The sequence below is a fragment of the Microcebus murinus genome, chromosome 6 (assembly GCF_040939455.1).
Source record: "Microcebus murinus isolate Inina chromosome 6, M.murinus_Inina_mat1.0, whole genome shotgun sequence".
NCBI lineage: Eukaryota > Metazoa > Chordata > Mammalia > Primates > Cheirogaleidae > Microcebus > Microcebus murinus.
In genome coordinates this window covers 70,280,069-70,298,199 of record NC_134109.1, presented here as the reverse complement: position 1 = coordinate 70,298,199, position 18,131 = coordinate 70,280,069, and the positions used below count along the sequence as shown (strand labels likewise).

The following is an 18,131-nucleotide window of genomic DNA, read 5'->3' as shown; positions in this document are numbered from 1 at the left end:
TAATACTTGCATATAATTTAGCGAACAAGTTCATCCAGTAGTCCATTGACAGTTGTTAATACTCTTCTCATGTAAAAGGAGTGCATGTTGACAGAAGTTATCTTAAAATACTGCTTTATCCAACCAAGTAATTCGAGTGATAGAATAACAGGTACCAAGAGATGGTACACATAATTTTGGGCAGACGGTGCGTGGAGGAGGGGTTCATTGGGTCTTGAAATGTCCCTTAGAACAGCCTGTAATTATCTAAGTGTAAGGCCCCCAAAAGGCAAAGTCTTCAACATAACTGGTTGTTATGGACTCAATTGTGCCTTCCATTCCAAAAAAATTCATTTGTTGGAGTCCTAACTCCCAGTACCTCAGACTGTAACTTTATCTGATGATAAAGTCTTTACAGTAGTGATCAAGTTTAAATGAGATCAAGAGGGTAGACCCTAATCCAATATGACTAGTGTCCTTACAAAAAGCAGAAATTTGGAGATAGACACACTGACAGAAAGAGTTTCATGTGAACATGAAGGAAGAAATCGGGATGATGTCTCTACAGGCACAGGAGAGAGGCCTGGAACAGATCCTTCTTCCCTCACAGCCTTCAAAGGAACCAACCCTGCTGGCACCTTAATTTTGGACTTCTAGCCTCCAAGATGGTGAGACAATAAATTTTTGTCTTTTAAGCCACCAGTTAGCGGGACTTTGTTACTGCAGCTCTAGCAAGCTAATACACTATTAAAATTCTTTCCAACTGCTTTCCCCATCAGTCATCTGCTTCCCTGGCAGTTAGATACACCTCCCCATCACATCCTGATATCTGCGATGTTCTTCTCTCTAAGTGACACATCTTTTCCTGATTAATCTTTTGCCCAAAAAGAAGCTGCTCAGGAAAATATTCCCCTTAGAAGATAAAATAAAGTAATTCTCATATGAAGAAAGACTAAGAACCCATTACCAGAGATTTGCCTTATGAGGCATTCTAAAGAAAGCTCTTCAAATGAAGAAAATAAAACCAGATGGTAATCTTAATCTACATAAGGAAATAAAGAACATAGGTAAAGGTAATTATACTGATAAATGTAAACAACTGTAAATACATTTTTCTCTTTTATTTTCTTATTTAAAAGATATTGTATAAAACAATACTTTTAAAATTGTATTGTTGGGCTTATACTCTATAAAGATATATATGACAATAAAAGTACAAAGAAAGGGGAAGAGAACAGAACTGTTTTATTTTTTTATTTTTTTGAGACAGAGTCTCACTGTGTTGCCCAGGCTAGAGTGCCATGGTGTCAGCCTAGCTCACAGCAACCTCAAACTCCTGGGTTCAAGCAATCCTTCTGTCTCAGCCTCCCAAGTAGCTGGGACTACAGGCATGCACCACTATGCCTGGCTAATTTTTTCAATATATATTTTTAGTTGGCCAATTAATCTCTTTCTATTTTTAGTAGAGTCAGGGTCTTGCTCTTGCTCAGGCTGGTTTCAAACTCCTGACCTTGAGCAATCCACTCGCCTGGGCCTCCCAGAGTGCTAGGATTACAGGCATGAGCCACCATGTCCGGCAGGAACTATTTTAAAGAAAGGACATACATAACACAAGACAGTAAATTGAATCCACAGGAGAAGCAATGGAAATAGTAGACATTTGGATTGATATAATAGACTCTATAAATAAGTATCTATTTTCTCCTTTCTTCTCTTAATTCACTAAAAAAAGACATAAGACTGTATAAAGCAAAAATCATTATATACTATTATTGGATTTATAATATATATATACCTGATATGTATGACAAAAATAGCCCAAAGGAGAGAGGAAGAAATAGAGCTTTATTAGAGCAAAGTTTCTGTATTTTATTGAAATTAAGTTAGCATTAATCTGAAATAGACTGTGATAAATATAGATGTAATCTCTAAAGCAACTACCAAGTAAATCACTCAAAACTACAATTAAAAAAAACAAAAACAGCCAGGCGTGGTGGCTCACGCCTATAATCCTAGCACTTTGGGAGGCCGAGGCGAGCGGATTGCTCAAGGTCAGGAGTTCGAAACCAGCCTGAACGAGACCCCGTCTCTACCAAAAAATAGAAATAAATTAATTGACCAACTAAAAATATATATACAAAAAATTAGCCGGGCATGGTGGCGCATGCCTGTAGTCCCAGCTACTCGGGAGGCTGAGGCAGTAGGATCGCTGAGCCCCAGAGATTGAGGTTGCTGTGAGCCAGGCTGACGCCACGGCACTCACTCTAGCCTGGGCAACAAAGTGAGACTCTGTCTCAAAAAAATAAAAAAAAATAAAATAAAATAAAAAATAAAAAAAAAAAACAACAACAAATGAATTAGAGGGGTACACAGGAAAATATCTAACACAACACTAAGAAGTAAAGGAAGAGTAAGGGAACAAAAAAGACAAGAAGCATATAGAAAACAAATAGCAAAAATGGCAGACAGAAATCCAAGCATATCAATAATCATGTTAAAGGTGAATGAACTACATACCCACTCAAAAGGCAGAGATGGCCAGACTGGATAAAAAGCAACACCCAGCTATATCCCATCTACAAAAGACACACCTTGATTCAAAGACACAAATAGGTTGAAAGTAAAAAAATGGAAAAGGATATACCATGCAAACATTAACAAAAAACAAGTTTGAGTGGCCATATTAATGTCAATAAAACAGACATGAAGACAAAAATTGTTACTGGATACAAAGAAGGACATTTTATAATGATAAAAACTGTCATATATCAAGAGAATATAACATTTATAAACACATGCTTCCCCAAAAATAGAGCCTAATAGTTAACAGAGCAAAACTGACAGAATTTCAGGAAGAAATAGTCAACTCAACATTACTAGCTGGAGATTTCAATAACCTACTCTTAATAATCCACGAGTAACTAGATAGCAAAATTAATTATATGCAGCAAAAACACTGGAGAGAAATTTAAAGCACCAGAGGTTTATGTTAGAAATGAAGAAAGGTCTCAAACCTAAGCTGTCATGTTAAGAAACTAAAAGAGGAGAGAAAACTCAACTCGAAGCAGAGGAAGGAAATATTACAGATTAAATATTAGAGAAATATTAAAGATTTATTCTCTATTAAAATTAGACACTAATGAAATGATAAAAAGAAAACGATATAACATGCCAATATAATAGGTATGTGGTGGTATCACATTGCTGTCTTAATTTGTATTTCCTTATGACTAATGATGCTGAGCATTATTTTGTGTACTTATTTATCATACATAGGTCTTCTCTGGGGAATTTTCTGTTCAAATCATTGGTCCATTTTTAAAAGTGAGTGTTTGTCTTACTTTTGAGTTGTAAAAGTTCTCTATATATTCTAGATACAGATCCTTTGTCAGATATATGTTTTGCAAAGATATTTTCCCAGATTTTTGTTTCCAGTTTTGTTTTTTTTTTAGCCAGAGTTTCTCTCTCTTGCCTGGGTTAGAGTCCCATGGTGTAAGCCTAGTTCACAGCAACCTCAAACTCCTGGGCTCAAGTGACCCTCCTGCCTCAGCCTCCTGAGTAGCTGGGACTACAGGCATGTGCCACCATGCCCGGCTAATTTTTTTTTCTATTTTTAGATGTTTGGCTAATTTCTTTCTATTTTTAGTAGAGATGGGGTCTCTACTCTTGCTCAGGCTGGTCTCAAACTCCTGAGCTCAAGCAATCCACCCGCCTCGGCCTCCCAGAGTGTGTTTCTATTTCTTAACAGTGTCGTTTGGGGGGTAAATATTTTTATTTTTATGAACTCCAGTATATTAATTTTTTAATTTTATGTTTTGCATTCTTTGTGTCACAGTTAACAAATCTTGGCCAAACCCAAGGTACCTAACATTTTCCTCATGTTTTATTTGAGAAGTTTTATAATTTTAGCTCTTTCTTTTAGGTCTATAATCCATTTGGAGTTAATTTCTATATGGCATTAGCTATGTATTGAGATTCATATTTTTAAATATGACCATACAACCATTGCATGATTTACTGAAAAGATTGTCCTTTCCTCATTGAATTGTGTCTTAACTCAGTTTGAGCTGCTATAATGAAGAACCATAGACTGGTTGGCTTGTAAACAGAAATGTATTTCTTTTAGTTCTGGAAGCTGGCAAGTCCAAAATCAAGGTGCTGGTGGATCCGTTGTCTGTTGAAGGCCTGCTTTGTGCTCCACAGACCACAGTCTTCTTGCTGTGTCCACACATAGAGCAAAGAGCAAGGAAGCTCTCTGGGGTTTCTTTTATAATCCCATTCATGAAGGCTCCATTCTTATGACCTATTCACCTCCCAAACGACCTACCTCCTAATACCATCACACTGGGGGTTAGCGTTTCGATGCATAAATTTGGGGAGAACACAAATATTTAGTTCATTACAAAGTATTGTGGTATTTTTGGTGAAAACCAACTGCCCCACTGGATTATGAGAGTTTCAGTTGCTCTACAACCTAAAATGTCTAACCATGCCAAGTTTTGGTGACATTGTAGAACAACTGAAACTCTCATACATTGCTACTGGGAATGTAAATAATACAACTCTTTCAGAAAAAAATTCCACTGTTTCTTAAAAAGTTAAACATAAATCTATCATATAACCCAGAAATTCTACTCCTAGGCATTAACACAAAGAAATAAAAGCTTTTGTCCATACATATTCTTATACATAAATATTTATATAGTAGCTTAGAACATAGTAGTTGGAAATAACCCAAATGTCCATCAACAGGTGAATCTACACAATGGAATACTATACAGCAAGTTAAAAAACCACAACAGATGGATAACTCTTTGCTGTGGACTGAATGTGTTCCCCAAAATTTATATATTGAAGCTCTAACCTCCAACTTGATAGTGTTTGAGATAGGGCCTTTGGGAGGTAAATAAGATTAGGTGAAGTCATGAGGGTAGGGTACTTGTGATGGAGTTAGTGTCCTTCTAAAAAAAGATGCCAGAGAGCTTGTTTAATCTCTTCACCATGTGAGGACACGCTAGGAGGCCTTCTGTAAGCCAGGAAGAAAGCCCTCACCAGGAGCCAAATTGGCCTTGATTTTGTAATTCCCAGTCACTAGAACTGTGAGAAATAAATTTCTATTGTTCAAACCACCCAATCTATGGTATTCTGTTATGGCAGCCCAAAGTAATTTACAATCTTAAAATAAATATTCTGAAAGACACCAGATAAGAGAGAGTATATACTGTATGATTCTATTTACATAAAACTCTAGAAAATACAAACTAATCTATAGTAAGAGAAGGCAGAACAGAGATTTCCTGGGCTAAATAGGGGTGGGGAGGATGTATTAGAAAACTATGCCCAAAGGATTAAAAAGGAGCACAAGGTAGGGCTACAGACGAACTCTGGGGAATGGTGCAGATGTTTTTATGATGATGATTTCACATTTGCATGTCCACGTCACAAATTATTAAATTGTGCTTTTTAAATATCTGCAATTTATTCTATGTGAAGTATACATTAACAAAGTAATTTTTAAATGGCTGAAATCAAATGGAAGACAGAGCCAAATGTTGAAAAAAATTACTCTGTACTATAGAAAGTAGAATTTTTCACTTTCTCATAATTATGAAGGAGAAACTTTCTCAGTCATGCAAAAGTAACAGGATATTTTCTATATCTCATAATAAGTGACAACTTTCTTGCAATAAATAGATGCATCTCATGCATAAATTAACTCTAGAAAAGTCGTCCATTATTCAACATTTCTCAGTCTGGCCAAAGGGTGGCAGTATTTAAAAAGTATATGAGTTAGGTTTGTGCAGTGCTGAACAAATAGGAATCCAGATATGGTCTCTGGTTGGTGTAGTCTCTTGCACCAGTGAGCAAAGTAACATCTTCTGGGGAAGCCCATTCAGGAAAAACCGATTCGGCTGTGTGTTCTGAAAAACCAAGGGATGGAGACTCCTCTGCAAGTACTCGTAGGGATATTGGGATTGCAATTAGCCTGTGAGTATGTGGTTAGTCTGGGAGAGTTATGAGATGGTGACAGCATCCCGAAGGCAGGAACTGACATCCCAGGACATCTTCTGTCCTGGGAAGGCCCTTTTGAGAGCCACATATGTGTCACAAAAATGGACAATATTTGTGTTGATGTGAAGATGCCATCACCTGGGGGATGTGGGAAGAGGGAGAGAAACACCAGCCCTCTATGACCATGAAGATCTTACAATAGCCTGTGTTTTCTTTACATTATCTTTCTGAACAGGGGTCAGTAGCCAGGAACTGGAACAGAGTCCTCGGTCCCTGATCATCCAAGAGGGAGAGGATCTCACCATAAACTGCAATTCATCAAAGACTTTATATGGCATACAGTGGTACAGGCAGAAGTACGGTGAAGGTGGCCTCAGCTTCTTGATGTTGCTACTGAAAAGTGGGGAAGAGAAAAGTCATGAAAAAATAACTGCCAGGTTGGATGAGAAAAAGCAGCAAAGTTCCCTGCATATCACCGCCTCTGATCCCAGCCACTCAGGCATCTACCTCTGTGGAGCTGAGGCACAGTGATCCCCAGGCCCCTACCAGCTGTCCCCAAACCTGCAGCTGGGCCACAGGTGCTCTCTGACACAGGGCCCCTGAGGAGTGGTTGGGGCACTTGCCAAGACAAGAAGTCTGAGGACGATGCAATTGCCTCATTGCAAAAAAAAAAAAAAAAAAAAAAAAAAAGGTGGGGGGTAGGAATAAGTCAAGGGGAAGCTATATCATTAATCCCAAATTTAATTTGATTTTACTGTCTGAGTAATGATGTTACTTTTTAACAGGTAGAATATCAAATAGGGATACAAATAGCCTGAATTTCAGTGATTCACACAATAACTGTGCACAAATATTGTGTCTCTGTTGTGCCAAAGAACCTCATTTTCTTCTGTTATTATATTTACCTACCTTGTTACTAGAAAAAAATTCTGATTCCTGTAGTAGGCTCTTTGTTACATGTTGAAACTGTACCATGATTATTGGAAAAGCAATACTATCATACACTGGGAGGGGTCATAGACATTACTTTTTCAACAAAAAGTTGAAAAAGTTTGTATTACAGTTTGTATTACAGATATATTATAGAAATAGACAAATGGATAGACAGATTAGGAAGAGATACCTAAACCACTCTTAGACTGGTCTCCAGTCCTCTTCCCATTGCACTTTCATTCACATTCTGTACTCAGTATTTCCCCAGGCACTCTAAATTATCAGCTTGAAAATTGTTTCCCACTTGCCCCAGTATGAAATGGTTAAGATCTTACCTGCATCTTTTACTTCCGCACCCACTATAGTGCTGGTTCAAAGCAGGTGTTTGAAAGTATTGTTTGAATAACCGATAAAATCATAGGCTGGAGAGAAATAATTCACATTTCTTAGAGAATGCTCCCGAGAGTAATTAGCCAATGTGTAAGCCCCAATTCTGTTTCTTACAAGCTATGAGATGTTGAGCCAGTAACTTTAACTTTCTAAGTCTCTATTTTCTTTTTGTAAAGTTGATACAATGATACTATTTTATTCATATGGTCCTTGTTAGAATAAAGTAAGGTTACATAACATATTACATGTGTTAAATATCTGGTATTTGAAATATTATCTTTACTAACTATTAGTCAAGCAATGATAACCTCAAGTAAGTCAGAATTATCTAGAGAAAATCAGGGAAGCTGATCAACATGATATGGCTCCAATCTAAATAGTGGTTATTCTATTCTTTAAATTTAGAAAAGAAAAGGGAATATAATGGATTCCTATCCTCAGAAATTGTCTAGTTACCTGGCTTCAAGAGAAATCATTTGTAATATGGGAATAATCATTTATGTTGGCCAAGGTCAGGACAGATTTTTTTAAATTAAGATTAAGTCAAATTACAATATTTTCTGTTTTAAAGAAATGGTGTTACCTATACCACTTGTTAGACTTAAAGAATTCACTCTCCCCAAACTTCCATCCAAACCTCCCATAAAACTCACTCCTCTCCCCTTCCTAGGGGTGTATTAGGCAGTAGCCTTTGCCAGGCCCCTAGGGAGATAAGGGAATTAAATGCAAAAGGAGAACTTACTTTCCTTTTCCCTCCAGATAAGGACTAAGCTTATCCCTCCCCATTGTTTTCCAGGGAGACAAAAGAATGGGATGCAAAAGGAGAACTTACTTTCCTTATCCCTCCAGGTTGTTTGAAAAGTATTTACTCCTCCCAGAAAAACCCCATATACAACTCAAGGCTCTCCCCCACCCATCTGCACTCAGTTGCTCAAAATATCTACATGTGTATATATATGTGAATATATTAATACATATATGGATCTAGAAATATGGAGTGTACACATTTGCATTTGATCTAAAAAAACTTTCTAATTGGGAAATAATATAAACGCATTACCTGCAATAGAATGCTAGGAATATTGAAAATTGCAAGTAAAAAGATGAGTAGTCATAAGTGTTAGGTCTAGAGCTGAGAGAGACACATAAAGCCTCATGTGTAGCAAAATGCTGTTTATTTTGAGCATCTGGGTGCAGATGGGTGGAGGCCAAAAATGGTGTCCACCAGATAAAAGGGGAGAACCTCAGGTTTTATAGAGAGTTTTTCTGAGAGGAGTAAATAAATTATTTTCCAAACTATCTGGAGGAATAAGGAAAGTAAGTTCCCCTCTTACATTCGATTCCTTTATCTCCCTAAGGAACAACTGGAAGGGATAAGGGTAGTCCTTATCAGGAGGAATAAGGAAAGTCATCCCTTTATCTCCCTAGGGTCTGGCAAAGGTTACTGTGCCTAATACACCCCTAGGAAGGAGAGAGCAGTAAGTTTTATAGCAGGTTTGGATGGAAGTTTAGGGAAGGTGAATTCTTGAAACCTAACAATAAGTTTAATTTTTTTTTTTTTTTTTTTTTTTTGAGACAGAATCTCATTCTGTTTCCCTGGGCTAGAGTGCCGTGGCATCAACCTAGCTCACAATAACCTCAAACTCCTGGGCTCAAGTGATCCTTCTGCCTCAGCCTCCCGAGTAGCTGGGACTACAGGCATGCACCACCATGCCCGGCTAATTTTTTCTATATATTTTTAGTTGGCCAATTAATTTGTTTCTACTTTTAGTAGAGACGGGGTCTTGCTCTTGCTCAGGCTGGTTTCAAACTCCTGACCTTGAGTGGATCCACCCGCCTCAGCCTCCCAGAGTGCTAGGATTACAGGCGTGAGCCACCGCACTCAGCCAATAAGTTTGTTAGGGACTGACCTTCCATAGCCCCACCGGACAGAAAAGCAGAGACATCGAGGATGTAATTACACAAGAGGAGGTTTATTTTCTGGCTAGCCAGGGTCCAAGCCCTAGAGCACCAACGCAGTGGCCACTCTTGCAGGCAAGGACCCCGACTGGGGTTGCAGCGTGCCTTTTATCCCTATGGTGCATACGCTATGCAGTGGCTGATCATGCGTGGATCATGCATTGACCTTTAACATGATTGGTTGGCTGGTAGCCCCACTATACAGGGGTTCAAACAATGCAAAGTTGGCGCAAACAAGCAAGCAAGCAACGGTTTCCATGGCAAGCAAGCAACAGTTTCCAGAAGCCGGATGTTAGTTCCGGCTTCACTGGGGGTGTGGGCCTTGCAGGTATGCAATGTCTCGACCCCTCACAAGTTTAATTTAAAAATTAAACTGTCATGCCCCACAAGACTGGCAAACCATTGTTATCAGGAAAAATAAACTGTTAGATCCACATTGGTGTCTTAGGTCAGCCTAAGAAAATAGGTTATATGCCATGCAACTTACCCTTCTCTTCTTCCTTTCACCTCCATCATAAACCAACTTCCTGTTCAGAGAAAAGCATTCACACTCTCCTGTGATTCTGCCTCAGAATGTCTAATAAACTGAACAAGAATGAACCCCAGATATTGGTTTTGACTCTGAGCATCAGAAATTTCCCAAAGGAACAGGATACAAGCACTACTTTTCTTAGCATGCAATGAGTGGTGACCAGCTCTTTCTGCCCCCTGGGGAGGCTGGGATTGGGTAAGTGGGAAAAGTGAGTGATTATTCCTCCTACCTTGAATGCCAGGTTTTAGCTCCTGTTCCAGCAGTTCTTGGCAATTACATTACAAATCAGGTGAAAGGATGAGTCTAGTTTTCCCTTTGTTTATAGCAGGGGTCCTCAAACTTTTTAAACAGGGGGCCATTTCACTGTCCCTCAGACCATTGGAGGGCCGTTGGAGAGTGCAGTGCACATTCTACACATGCACACTGTGGGCCCAGGACGAGTCGGCTGCTAAGCAGGACAGGCAGCAGCAGCAAAAACAGGCCAGATAATAAATGTCCTTGGTCGGTCACATGTGGCCCGCGGGCCGTCGTTTGAGGACCCCTGGTTTATAGGGATCCTCAAGTTCATTCTAACCAACAATATTGAAACAGGAAAGGAGATTGTGAACCTAGTTTCTTCAGAGGATATACATGTTATAATTATTATTGTGTTAAAAATGGCCTTCTAACAGGATGATAGTTTTCCCTGTGCTTTGGGAGTCAACTGAAAAAAACCAATGGAACAAAGAACCAATGTTTTCTGAACTTCCGGAAAGCAGCTCAACCTACCAGGTTTGTCTAGGCGTCCTCATAGTGTGAAGCCTCAGGCTAATTGCTTTCTTTTAGCTTATGTATATTGCTTGTTTTTAGGAAGTTGGGTTGAGCGGGCTGATTGCAGTAAATTTTGGGATGAAACAAAAGGGCAAGCGCATAAGGGGCCAACCAATCAATGTAAAAGGCAGGCGCATGGGCACAAGGGGCCAACCGATCAATGTAAAGGGCAAGCGCGTGGACAGGTTATGCACCTAGGGTATAAAGGGCTCCGTCCCTCAGTGTGTGGGGTCTTTGTCCCAACAGAGGCTGCCATATCGATGCTCTGGGACTTGGACCCTAGCTCGAGCTAGTCAATAAAACTCCTTTTGATGATTTCAGCCTCAGTGATCCTATCTCTCTGTTCTGTGGTCCAACGGTTTCCTGCTCTAACAATAGCTAGAAGCCCTTGTACTATATGTCTGTGGTGCTCTTATGGATACCACAGTCAGAAAAAAAAATGGGATGGGTTAAAGCAAGCAAAAATATTTCTCTACATTCCAGTGTAAGGCTGGTGGCAGGGGCCCCCTCCCTTCCCTAGATGGAAAAAGAAAACGCTTAGTGACCTGACCTGCCAAGGACAAACTGCCAGGCCCCACTGAGAGGAACCACACCCATCTCCACCTGGATTTGCTCCTGGATTCCACAATACCTCCAGCCCCTCCTATTTCTCAACGACCTTCCAAGGTCACAATAGAGAATCCCAGCTCTTCCCGCCACAAGTCCCTAGCCCCGCCCAAAGGGTATAAAAGGCCTCAGCCCCTTCAAACTGCGGCGACTTCCGGCCCCCCCCCACCCCCCCCACCCCCCCCCCCGCTCTTGGGGCCCCAGAACCTCGTCCATGAGTGTATAATAAAGCCACGTGGTTTGGCCCCCTACTCTTTCTCTTTCTGTGTCTCTTTTCTTCTCGCCACCGCCGAAAAACCTTACATCCAGGTTAACTTTAACTTTAACCCTATATTATTAATAACTCTATCTTCTAAGTGAATCTATTAGAAAACGCCATCCATAACCACAGTCTATTATATTTCAAATCAATATCATAACATATAAAATTTTTATCAGAAAACTTATCTCCATCTTCCGGAGCCTACTCTTAATCTTGTTGATACCTCACTAGGGTCCCAGTATACTAGATAGGAGCTTGCTAGTTTTAAGTCCAAGAATTATTTGGACTGCCCACTTCTCAACTATGTTGGTCAAGTGCATAGTACAAATATTTTCTTAAATTCCTCACATAACACTTTACTTCCTCTAGGACCTATTCTATTATGCTGTAACCTTGACAATTTGCCAAAACAAAAAGTTGGGTGTTGTAGGGGACTGACATATATTTTCCTAGTTTAAGAATTAAAGTTAGTGAGTAATGTACTTGCCCAGAGCATTTGAAAGTAATGTGTTCTGGACAGGCTGCCTGTGATAAACAAAGGTGTTGCCTAGAGGTGAAACAAAGGACCTGAGCTGCAACTAGCAAGAGCGGCCCCACCCCACAGCTTTGGGGATCTGGAGGCCACACAATAAACACCCCATAAGATGGCTGGTTAGTCAATGACGGGTAAGACCCCTCAAGGGAGGTGTGATCTAAACCAGGCACAGCCGCAGGGGTTCAGCCGAAAATCTTAGGGGGTCACCCTAAGAGAAGCTGAGGATAAGAAATGCCCCCTGTGGCTCACCTTGCCCCATCCTTGCTAATCTCGGGCCTTTATCTATGCCTGGTGCCTAAAGCAACCACCTTGAAATTCTGAGTCAGGGGATATCTGCTTCCCTAAGGCTACGCATTCCAGAATTTATGGCTATTGCTGCCAAGCCTGGGCGGTTACGTACTAGGAACTAACTTTAATCTATTAGATTATAAAAATAAAACAGACTGGTGTATTACTACTCAAGTCAACCGTTTGTACGTGTGTCTGCGTTTTTCTTTGTGTTCTGCGCATTTGTGTTTTATGTTCTGTGTTCATCCTCTGTCCTGTAAACAGGCCACAACAGGTGTTATTATTATATATTCTTCCTATTGGAAGAAGAAGAGCTACAGAGAATAAATAGAATAAGAAAATGTAAAATAGAATTAAATGAGATTTCAGAAAGAGAAGGCAAATGGGCCAGAAGTAATATATACAGGGATAATGGATGAGCAGTTTTCAAATATGGATGAAAGACACCAATTCACACATTCAAGAAGACAAAAATTCCTAGGCAATTTATATGAAAGGATGTGTGTGTTTGTGTGTGTGTGTGTGTATTCAGAGTAAAAAAACAGGAAATCTGAGGCCGGGTGAGGTGGCTCACGCCTGTAATCCTAGCTCTCTGGGAGGCTGAGGCGGGCGGATTGCTCGAGGTCAGGAGTTCGAAACCAGCCTGAGCAAGAGCGAGACCCCGTCTCTACTATAAATAGAAAGGAATTAATTGGCCAACTAATATATATATAGAAATAAAAAATTAGCCGGGCATGGTGGCGCATGCCTGTAGTCCCAGCTACTCGGGAGGGAGGCTGAGGCAGTAGGATAGCTTGAGCCCAGGAGTTTGAGGTTGCTGTGAGCTAGGCTGACACCACGGCACTCACTCTAGCCTGGGCAGCAAAGTGAGACTCTGTCTCAAAAAAAAAAACAAAAAAAAACAGGAAATCCTAAATCAAGAAGAAAATCTTAAAGACCAGGGAGAGAGAGGGAAAAAAGAAAAGAAAATTTGTCTTCAAAGAAGCAAGAAGTAAACTGACAATATAATTGTACTTTATATACCTGTACTATATGCTTTATACTTTCTGTTTAGAGTCCCCTACTCACACCCTCCCTCTGACATTCTGCGGTATCAGGTGCCCTAATTATTGAGACCTTTAGGGCACCTGGATTTTGTTGCCATTTGCCTCTGTGGGCCTTTAGGATTCATCTTTCTTCAGTTGCTTTAAGTCAGTTCCTACTTGCACATTCACTCTCATTTCCCAAAACATCTCACTCGCTTTCATCCCTTACCTGTTCTATATGTCTTTGGGGTTCATAACTATTCAAAGAATATTTTACTCTCACTCATTTCAATGGGTTCTCAGACAGGAACAGATGAAAAAAATAAGTTTTTAATTCACCATCATTAATTATCAATCCAGCCATCACTGATTTTCCAGAGCTATATAAAGTGCCCAAGGACAGAGGTCCCATCTGTCTTGTCCATGTCTCTAGATTTCCCTAGCATACAGTGAGTACTCATTGTGTTCATCAAATGAATGGGAGAAATAGGAGCAATATTTTTTTAAAAAACTGTGAAAGAGTGGCATGAAAGGACAGCAATCTGGTGTCTCACCACAGGGGTTGGTTATCAAGGGAACAAGACATTCCCCAGGATCTTGCTAGTACCACAGCAAGGTGTTAAATATGCTTGCAGAATTCCAATTCATAGAGGCATCCTCTCCTTCCTGGAGGGACATAGACTGAAGACTCTGATGGAGATATTAACCACTCATCTCCGTTTAGAAAGACAAAAGAAGATAGTTTAGATCATCTGTCTTTAGATCACCTTTTTCAGAGCTGTGATGGACACAATATCCTCAAACTTCCCAGCCTTGTCTTTGTGTTTTTCCTTTCCTTCCTCCTTTTCTAGCTTTTCTCCCTCTGTTTCCCTCTTTCTGTAGGCTCAGATAAAGCTCTTTTCCTGTCCTCCGAAAACTTACAACCCTTTTGATTCAGAAACTCTCAAGACACCCATGTCAGCTGCATCCATAGGATTATTAATAAACCTTCAAGGAGCATTTCCATCAGCAAGAATTATTTCCTTAAAGGCTCTTTGGCTTCAAGAAACTCCTCTGGGTTTAGAGTGACACTGTAAACATCATCATAAAGATCTGTATATCATCCAATCTGATCTCTTACGGGATGTTTCTGCTGGGTTTTGAGCTAATCTTGCAGGTTAACTATGAATAGAGACATCAACCCCTGTGGGATGGCAAATTGACCAGAAATGGGAAACTGACTGTTTCGTTTGGTAAAACCAGAAAGGACAGCTTCCTGAATATCTCAACCTCCAAGCCTGATGAGTAGCCACCTACTTTTCTGCCAGGTAGGGAGTGCCCCCCAAGTACCTGCAGTCTGTACTCACACTTGCAGCTGGGACTTCAGTCACTATGCTGCCTTCAGCTTCTGCTCTCTTGGCATGAAGGGTGATTATGCAAGCAACCTATGCCCTGTCATTCCATGAATGCAAACTCTCATGTATTCAAGGAGTTATCTTCCAAAGATTGGGTTCTTTGCCTGGTAAATATCCCCCCTGCCATCTCGTTTTTAATGTGCATAATGGATTTACTTACTTGTTTCTGTCAGGATATAAGGAGAATTGATCAACACACAATCACAGTAGAATATTTTAATATATCTCTCTTAAAAATAGATATAAATGGAATAAAATTGGAAGTTTAGGAATAAACGACCAATTGATTTTCAACAATAGTGCCAAATCCATTCAATGGGACAAAAGCATAGTCTTTTCAGCAAATGGTGCTGGACCACTGGATAGCCACATGCAGAAGAATAAAGCCGGATCTCTACTTCACACATGTACAAAAGTTAAGTCAAATGGATTAAAGACCTAAACATTAACAGCTAGAAATACAAATGCTTAGAAGATTTCATAGATGTAAATCTTGGTGACCTTGGATGATGAAACAGTCTCCTAGATAAAACCCCAAAAGAATAGCAACTGAAGAATAAATAGACAAATTGGACTTTATCAAAATTAAAACCTTTCTGCATCAAAATTCACAATATTTTCCACAAAAGAAAAAGACAACCCACATAATGGAAGAATATATTTGCAAATCATGTACCTGATAAGGATCTAGTATCCAGAATATATTTTCTAAAACCTTACAACTCAACAATAAGAAAACTGTCAATTGAAAAATGGTCAAATGATTTGAATAGTCATTGCTCCAAACACATACAAATGGCCAAAAAGCACATGAAAAGATGTTCAACATCATTATTCATTAGGGAAATGCAAATTGAAACCACAGTGAGATGCCACATAACACCTACTAGGATGCCCATAATTAAAAAAAAAAGAAGAAGAAGAGAGAGAGAGAACTGGAAAATAATAAGAGTTGGTGAGGCTGTGGGGAAATTGGAATCCTCATCCGCCACTGGTAGGAATGTAAAATGGTACAGCCACATTGGAAAACAATTAGGCAGTGCCTCAAATGGTTAAACATAAAGTTACTGTTTGATTCAGTAATTTACACTCCTAGAAATAAATCTACCTAAGGGGTCTACGATATGATATATTTCATTGGCCAGAACCATGTAGCCAGCACTAATTGCAAGGGAGGTTTGGAAAGAGAGCATTTAAGTTACCTAGCCTCTGTCAGGGAGATGAGCATGAAAGATGAGGACTGGGGATAATTGTTGGTTTAACTATATGAAAACATCTGGCACATCATACCAGGTCCTCACTCCCCAGAAGAGACTCTGATGATACTTCTTGATATGTTTATTATTGCTATTACCCTAACAGCATGTGCCAAAGAAAGCTGACGTCTGTAAAGAGCTACACAGAGCTGGCTTAAATGCAATACTTGTTTTGCTCCAAAAAACATGCTGTAGATTTTCTTCCTTGTGGGTGTCCTGAGGAAAATTGATATCTCTCAGAAGGATGTTTCTAAAGAAAGATGGTCCAACGATATGGGCAGTTCCAGGCAGTTTTAAAGCTAGTGGCTTTCATATCTCAGAAAGATCATCATATTCTCAAACGTCAATAAGAAATTCACTTCCCTCTCCATGAGGAGCAGTTCCCTGAAGATACTGCCCAATATTTCTACGAGACCCACACATGCACATGACATAACCCTCAAGATCCTACGAATGTTTTAATTGAGATAATGCTTTCACAGCTATCTATAGGGTCCCTAGCTCAATTCCATTCTCAGGAACTTTCTCCAATCATCAGGGACATGCAAATCAAAACCACAATGAGATATCACTTATCTCCAATGAGAAGACCCTTTATCAAAAAGCCCCAAAACAATAAATGTTGGTGTGGATGCGGAGAGATAGAAACTCTCAGACACTGCTGGTGGGACTGCAAACTAGTACAACCTCTGTGGAAAATAATATGGAGTTACCTCAAACAGCTACAAATAGAACTACCATTTGATCCAGCAATCCCATTACTGGGAATCTATCCAAAGGGGGAAAAAAAGACATTCTATAAAAGAGACATCTGCACTAGAATGTTTAAAGCAGCACAATTCACAATTGCAAAGATGTAGAAACAACCCAAGTGCCCATCAATGCATGGGTGGATTAATAGAATGTGGTATATGTACACCATGGAGTACTACTCAGCCACAAAAAACAATGGTGATCTAGCACCTCTTGTATTATCCTAGCTGGAGTTGGAGCCCATTCTACTAGGTGAAGCATCACAAGAGTGAAAAAATAAGCACCACATGTACTCACCAGAAAATTGGTATTAACGGATCAACACTTAAGTGCACATATAGTAGTAACATTCATCAGGTGTCAGGCAGATGGGAGGGGGAGGAGGGGAATGGTATATTTACACCTAATGGGTATGGTGTGCACTGTCTAGGGGATGGACACACTTGAAGCTCTGACTCCAGTGGAGCAAAGGCAATATATGTCCCCAGACATTTGTACCCCTATAATATGCTGAAGTAAAAAAATAATAAAAATATCAATGAGTAATGAGAGAGATGTGCACCATCTGGGGGATGGTCATGCTGGAGACTCAGACTTTTGGGGGAGGGAGGGAAAGGGCATTTATTAAAACCTTAAAATCTGTACCCCCATAATATGCTGAAATAAAAAAAAATTTAATTAAAAAAAAGAGAGAAAAAAATATCAATGAGTAAGATGTGCAACGTTTGGGGGATGGTCACGCTTGAAACTCTGACTCGAGGGGGGAGGGGAGCATGGACAATATATGCAACCTTAACACTTGTACCCCCATAATACACTAAAATAAAAAAATAAAAATAAAACATAGTTTATTGCTGGGCAGCATTCTATTATACGGGTATAATACAATTTGTTCATTCATCTACAAAATAATAATAATAATAAAGAATAAAAATGGGTATTAACTAATCTAATACCCATTTCTCCCTAATACCCATAATAACCTTTCTCCTTCTTTCCCCATTCCCAGTCAGCTATAGGTAGGCATATCTGCCATGCTAACTTTCTCAGTGGTTAAGCTATATGAATCATTTTATAGCAGTCTTTTTAAAGTGTGGTTTAGTATTGAGGGTAAAGTTTGCCTTATTTAATTATATAGGCTCCTCAGTTCCTGGCACAAAGAAGATAGTCAATAAAAAATGCTAAATGAATTAAGGAGCAAGATGCTAATTAGTTCTCACATCTGTGCTACCTGACACACAAGGAAACGCATAACTAAAAACTGGGTAAAAGTCATCAACCTTCTTGGAAACAGTACAGACTATATTCATAGGCAATAATAGAGCATGTTATCATTTACTTATGGTGTTGTCAGACCTGTCAGTCTCTTACTTCATGCTTCTGGGTTTTGTTTCTTG

The 18,131-nt window shown here is 39.6% G+C and overlaps 1 gene segment (V, D, J or C); it reads left to right on the top strand.

Annotated features, from left to right (window-relative positions):
- Positions 1-18,131, top strand: part of LOC105864674 (T cell receptor alpha chain constant-like) — a 528,183-nt gene that overhangs the window by 236,774 nt on the left and 273,278 nt on the right.